We start from the raw sequence: 6,492 nt of genomic DNA, 5'->3' as shown, positions 1-6,492 counted from the left end.
TGTATATACATTTTAACTGAGTCGTTAAGTCATCGTTAGTCGTTACATGTAAGTGTTGTTTTGAAACCTTTAGGTTAACGATCTTGTTAAATGTTGTTAACTCAATGTTTATAATATCAAATGAGATTTTAAATTATTATATTAACATGATATTATCATGTATGAATATCTCTTAATATGATATATATACATTAAATGTCTTTACAACGATAATCGTTACATATATGTCTCGTTTAAAAATCATTAAGTTAGTAGTCTTGTTTTTACATATGTAGTTCATTGTTAATATACTTTATGATATGTTTTCTTATCATAGTATCATGTTAACTATATATATATATATATCCATATATATGTCATCATATAGTTTTTACAAGTTTTAACGTTCGTGAATCACCGATCAACTTGGGTGGTCAATTGTCTATATGAAACATATTTCAATTAATCAAGTATTAACAAGTTTGATTGCTTAACATGTTGGAAACATTTAATCATGTAAATATCAATCTCAATTAATATATATAAACATGGAAAAGTTCGGGTCACTACAATTTATGGGTAAGCAAGGGATTCATGTGGTGAGCAAAAAATACCTATGGTTAGTCGAAGACTTTGCTAAATTGAATGACTACCCGTGGGGTAATCGTATTTGGGATGCCACTTACCCCGTAGTTAAAGATGGATTTCAAGCTCGGGAAAGTCAGTTAGAGGTCGGAAAGGGTTATACTTTGGCGGGTTTTATGTGGTCATTTAAGGTTAAAAAAAAAAAGTTTCGTAGATTTGGATAATATTACTACATTTGAATCGTATATTATTTTATTATGCGTCCTTATTTATTTAATTTTGTAGATTTGGATTCTTGAGGCATATCGACGAACCATTAAAAGTTTTGCCCACAAGACAGACAAAAATGGAGTACCGAGGGCCTTATTTTGGAAACGTTCATCGGCTGAGTCTTTTTCAGTCACTAATTACCTGCATCTACTAAACGTTATGGTAAGTATTGTTTATAATATAAAAGTTTTGTTGGTGCTGGAAGAATACAGATTAAACATTTAGGATAAAATGGGTTCTGTGATGGGCGCAAGATCAATCTTGCGTCCTTGCGTAGTCAAGGCGCAAGGTCCATTCTTGCGACCTTGCACCTGTATTATTGAGGCTATGCAATATTAAGGCTTGCGTGTTTATTTACGTGTCACAAGATTTATCCTTGCGCCCTTGCGCCGGCATCTTACGTCTTATCGCAAACGCAAGAGTAGTCTTGCGTCGTCAGTAACGAGGCGCAAGGTTCACCTTGCGTCCTTGCGCCTCGTTACAAAGAAGGCGCAAGGTTCACCTTGCGTCCTTGCGCCTGTGTTTTTAACTTTTGCTGCTGTTGTACAGGATGATTGTCCGAAGAATAAACGACCTTTTCGTACTCTACATCCCACTGATGTTGAGAGTGGATGTCAATGGTGGATAAAAAGTTGCCAATACTTTGATGGTAGGAAGTTGATGAGGAAGTTGAAGAACATGTTGAAGATGAACTGCAAGATCAGGAACATGGTGGTGGAGAACAGTCTCAATATCAATCTCAATCTCAATCACAGTCTCAATCTCAGTCTCAACCAAACTTATCTACTGATGCAAAGGAACTATACAATTCTTTGGTGAAACGGATGGATAGGCAAGAAAAAGAGCTGCAAGAGTGTAGAAAACAAATAAATGATCACGAGAAACGTATATCTGAACAAGAGAAACGATTATCAGAACAAGAGCAACATCAAGATGAGGAGTTACTTGGTCGATCCTTCTCAGATAATGAAAACGACAAATCAGCTCAACGGATTAGACGTGGAATGAGAGATCGACGACCAACACGTGTACTAAGCTCCCCTTTCACAACACCGGGATACAGAAAACCAATCGAGAAGGTAAGCCTTTAATTACATTTTTTTTACCTTATACTTGAAGTTTTTTTTATTAATTTTTGTAAGTAAACAGGCTGAATTTGTAAAAAAAATAGGCGCAAGGTCATACATTGCGTCCATGCGCTTGTTTAGCCAAACAGGCGCAAGGTTATATCTTGCGACCTTGCGCCTTTGTTACATATGTGGCGCAAGGTCATACCTTGCGTCCTTGCGTATGTCGCAAGGTGTATCTTGCGCCCTTGCGCCATCTTGACTGACTTCTTTAAATCACAGATGTCAGATGATGTTGCTCGAAAAGTGAAAAGGCTGAGGGTGTCTGAGGCTGAGGAGGTTGTTAATCTAGATACTGAAGAACAAGAAAAAGAAGAACCTCACCCTATTGTTGAAGAAGCTGTTGTTGCTCCGATTGTGAAAAAGCGTAAAAGGTCGCAAAAGGATTGGGTTAATGATGAGGAAATTTGGTCGATGGTAGACAAGCTAGTGAATGATCAAGGAACTCTACTACCACCACCACCAAATGCTTGGAGAGATGGTAGAAAGCACGTTGGGCCTTCAAAGGATCCGAAGAGTATGGTGGATAATAAGCAAGAAACGCGGTGCATGTTCATTTTTCAGAACGAACAATTTTTATACCTCACACCTGAGTTTTGGATCATGTTACTTGGTCTTGGATATTTCGGATACTTGGAAAACTTAGTAAGTTTCTTGCTTATTTGTTTTCATTCTTGAAAATCTTCAGTTAATGTCTAACGTATTTATTTTATCACAATTGTCGCATATTGATGGATGGGCTACACTTATGTTGAGATATCGTCAGAGGGTTCTCCCCCGAGCAAGCCAGTATTCCACTCATGTTATCCCGACCGACTCGTTTGCTTGTAGTTCTCGATGGACTGTGATGCCATTGGGTTTCCTTTCTAGGCTTGCAGTGTTTCAGTCCTATTATGATGATACACAAAAGGAGGAAGAGAAACGGAAAGAAGCGGAGAAAAGAGGAGAAGTAGCAATCACAGGGGAGAATCTACCTACTTATATGTATTTGATTGGACTAGGGGATGGTAGTGATGAGCTATATCCATCCTGGGCCTATTGTGATAAGGTTTGTTTTAATTCCCCCTTTAAATTTTAAAATTTGAGATGTTCTGGAACAGGCGCAAGGTTAAGTCTTGCGTCTCATTTATTTCAGGCACAAGGTGTTCCTTGCGTCCTTGCGTCTTGTGTTTTAGGCTGGTCGCAAGGTAGTCCTTGCGTCCTTGCGCCTGTGTTTAAGGTTAGTCGCAAGGTTTTTCTTGCGCCCTTGCGTCCTTGCTTCAGGCGCAAGGTGTTCCTTGCGTCCTTGCGTCTTGTGTTTTAGGCTGGTCGCAAGGTGTTCCTTGCATCCTTGCACATGTGTTTAAGGTTTGTCGCAAGGTGTTTCTTGCGCCCTTGCGTCCTTGCTTCAGGCGCAAGGTATTGTCTTGCGTCCTTGCGCCTACTTCAGTTCAGCTAATATTGTGTATGATTTTGCAGATTTTGATCCCCGTTCACTTTTACGATGCTGCACACTTTATTCTCATTGTGTTGAACTTGGAGGAGCAGAAGATATTGGTGTACGATAGTTTGCCCGGTCATGTTGATCAAGAAATTGCCGAGCTCACCAAAGATCTGGGAGATCAATTGTCTGTATACTTAAGAGCAATTGATTACTTTAACCAAAAGCAAGACTCCCAGATTATTGAATACTTGGAAAACAAGGAGAGTATAGAGTTCATGACCGAGGCAGCACCAGTCGTGCCAGTGCAAAGAGGTGGTAATGGGGACTGTGGTGTTTGGGTCTGCATCCATATGGAGAGGGTGATCTTTGGGTGGGATGAAATCCCCAACATTGGAGATCCTAAAAAGGCTGCAGAGGACTACAGACTGAGAATGGCCAAGACCTTTTTTCGTGCATGCTTTGATACCCAGGAACCCCCACCGAAAGAGAAAGAAAAAGTTGGTAACTGAGGTTTTATTTTAAAAACTGTATTTAATTATGTAAGTTGTAGATAAAACTGTAAATGTTGTAAATTGTGAACAGGTCCAAAACTGTTTTTTTGCAGGCACAAAGGTAATTAATTAGACCTTGCGACCTTGTGTCTCATTATAGTCGAGGGCGCAAGGTGATTCTTGCGACCTTGCGCCTAGTGTTTAGCATCAGGCGCAAGATACATCTTGCGTCCTTGCGCCTCGTGTTAGAAGTGCTTCTTGCGACCTTGCGTCCTGTTTAGTACAGGTGCAAGGTCCATCTTGCGGCCTTGCACCTGTTTTTATGGTGGCGCAAGGTATGATTTGCACCTCAACCTTTTTGATTATTATTGTAACAATAGCTTGTGCATTCCGTATTACAACATATGAAGTAACACACGAAATCACATCATAAAATAAAAATTAAACAGGTCCAAAATTAAACAACATTACAACAAGGGACGAAATCACACCTTAAATTGTTCCTGAAAATAAACGTATTTCGAGAACTAATTACTACCTAAATTGTACATTGGATAAAACTGAGATTGATAAGCTTGAGATGGTTCGACTGTCTCTTTCGACTTTGAGGTTGTGTTTCTTTCCCGTTGAGAAGTTGATTCACCTGTTCGGTCATAAGCAGCTAGGCATTTTGATCGAGAATGACCTGGTTCTTTGCAACGACTACAAGTTCTTACTTTTTTTGTAGTTTCTTCACCTTTTGAAGGAATGCGTTTTTTACCTTTAAGACGTCCAGGTTGTCTTTTCTGTAACACCGTCCATTTTTTTTTTAAATACACAGCGGAAAATTTATACATATAATACTTAAGTTTTACAATACCACACGATTATTATAATCTATCTGGTGTTACGTTAAACAACTAATTTTAGGTTATACAAAAGAAATCAGAGTTTGTTCTTCAAACATATCCATCAAAACAGCAAGCTCCTCCCAAAAACCCTAACATACAAGTCTACCTGCATGGGAGGAAGTGAGGGGTTAGCACAAGGCTAAGTGAATGGCGCAGTCCTAACAGGTATAAGCATATAGCATCAAGCTAGCCAATACACAAACAAGGTCTTGATAACAAGAGGATCGGCGGCCTGGCCGGGTGTAACAACCCGACATCGTTTTACCAAAAATGCGCCTTAAAAAAAAATTTGTATGGCAGTGTATCTGGACGGCGTCCAGTTATCTGGACGGCGTCCAGTATTGAAAGACAGGATGGCGTCCCAAGAATTTGGACGGCATCCAAATGAACTAAAGTGGACTGATCAGCTTTTCAATTTCACGCGAGTGGAAAACCCGCTTCCTGACACTTTTAAATCGAAACGACTTTCACAACACATCATATTAAGTAAAACTAAGAGATTTCCACAATAAACATAAGTTTTACAACACCGGGCCCACAATGACCCGTTTTACAAATAATGTAACGATTTCGACCCATTTAACTCTTTAGACGGATTAGGACTCTACAACCCAACCCAATACCAACAGCATAATCCCGGGGACTATCAAATCCCCAATCCGCGTCCAAAACTCCAAAAAGCTACCCCATCGAGCCCAAGCGCTCCTACGCATCTAGTCTACAACTAGCTATCATCACAATCACAATACCTGTAAAAAGGTAAACAACGAGAGGGGTAAGCTTAACGCTTAGTAAATGCAATAATTATACATATACATATATAATGTACCTACTTGCATACACTTACTCACATACCGCATACATGCTAGCAACATAAGTAGCAAACCATCTTAAGTATCAAGCTAATAACCTCCAATATCGCAAGCTAGCATAACCAATAGCATATACTCAAACAATATAACATGCTACACTACAACACATACACAATACCATATGGTTAACCATAAACGCTATGGTGCTACCGGCTCGTGGTTCACACCATACGCAATGCTATGACGCTACCGGCTCCTTGGTTCACGCCACTACACATTTGAGTCATACTCTTTTATAGTGCTACCGGCTCATGGTTCACACTTTGATGCTACCGGCTCGTGGTTCACATCTCATTTTATAGTGCTACCGGCTCGTGGTTCACACTTTGATGCTACCGGCTCGTGGTTCACATCTCATTTTATAGTGCTACCGGCTCGTGGTTCACACTTTGATGCTACCGGCTCGTGGTTCACATCTCAACACTCGTCACATACATGTTATGGTACTACCGGCTCGTTGGTTCATACCATAACATTCACAAATAAATACACTATATACATACATGCATAATTATTCCACTCACCTCGAAATGCCCGCATAAGTCATGTATGTAAATCGCCTCCAAACGCAACCGAGCAAACCTTTTACCTATAATACGCATATAGATATACAAACAATCAACATACATTCTCTACGAGAGAATTCGACTCCAACACCCTTAACCAAGGGTTTATACCTACCTCCACAAACCGCCCATTTAGACAACTAAAGTGGACTTCACCAATGACCACTACGGGTGGTAATCCCGACCCATTCAAAGTCAATCCAATTTGACATAAGTCCCAAAAACATCTTTAATCACTAACGACTAGTGATTTACTTTCCAAAACATCGTTTAACACTTTAATCAAACC

The 6,492-nt window shown here is 39.8% G+C and overlaps 1 long non-coding RNA gene across 1 annotated transcript; it reads left to right on the top strand.

Moving 5' to 3' along the window:
- Positions 1 to 561: 561 nt before the first annotated feature.
- LOC139839957 (uncharacterized) lies at positions 562 to 1,473 on the top strand. The gene is made up of 3 exons (XR_011757166.1): positions 562 to 755; positions 850 to 996; positions 1,384 to 1,473. It is a non-coding gene; the product is annotated as an uncharacterized lncRNA (long non-coding RNA).
- Positions 1,474 to 6,492: the final 5,019 nt, after the last annotated feature.

Source organism: Rutidosis leptorrhynchoides, chromosome 4, assembly GCF_046630445.1.
Source record: "Rutidosis leptorrhynchoides isolate AG116_Rl617_1_P2 chromosome 4, CSIRO_AGI_Rlap_v1, whole genome shotgun sequence".
Lineage (NCBI taxonomy): Eukaryota > Viridiplantae > Streptophyta > Magnoliopsida > Asterales > Asteraceae > Rutidosis > Rutidosis leptorrhynchoides.
Note: the sequence above shows the minus strand (reverse complement) of the source record. Positions and strands in the feature narration are given on the sequence as shown.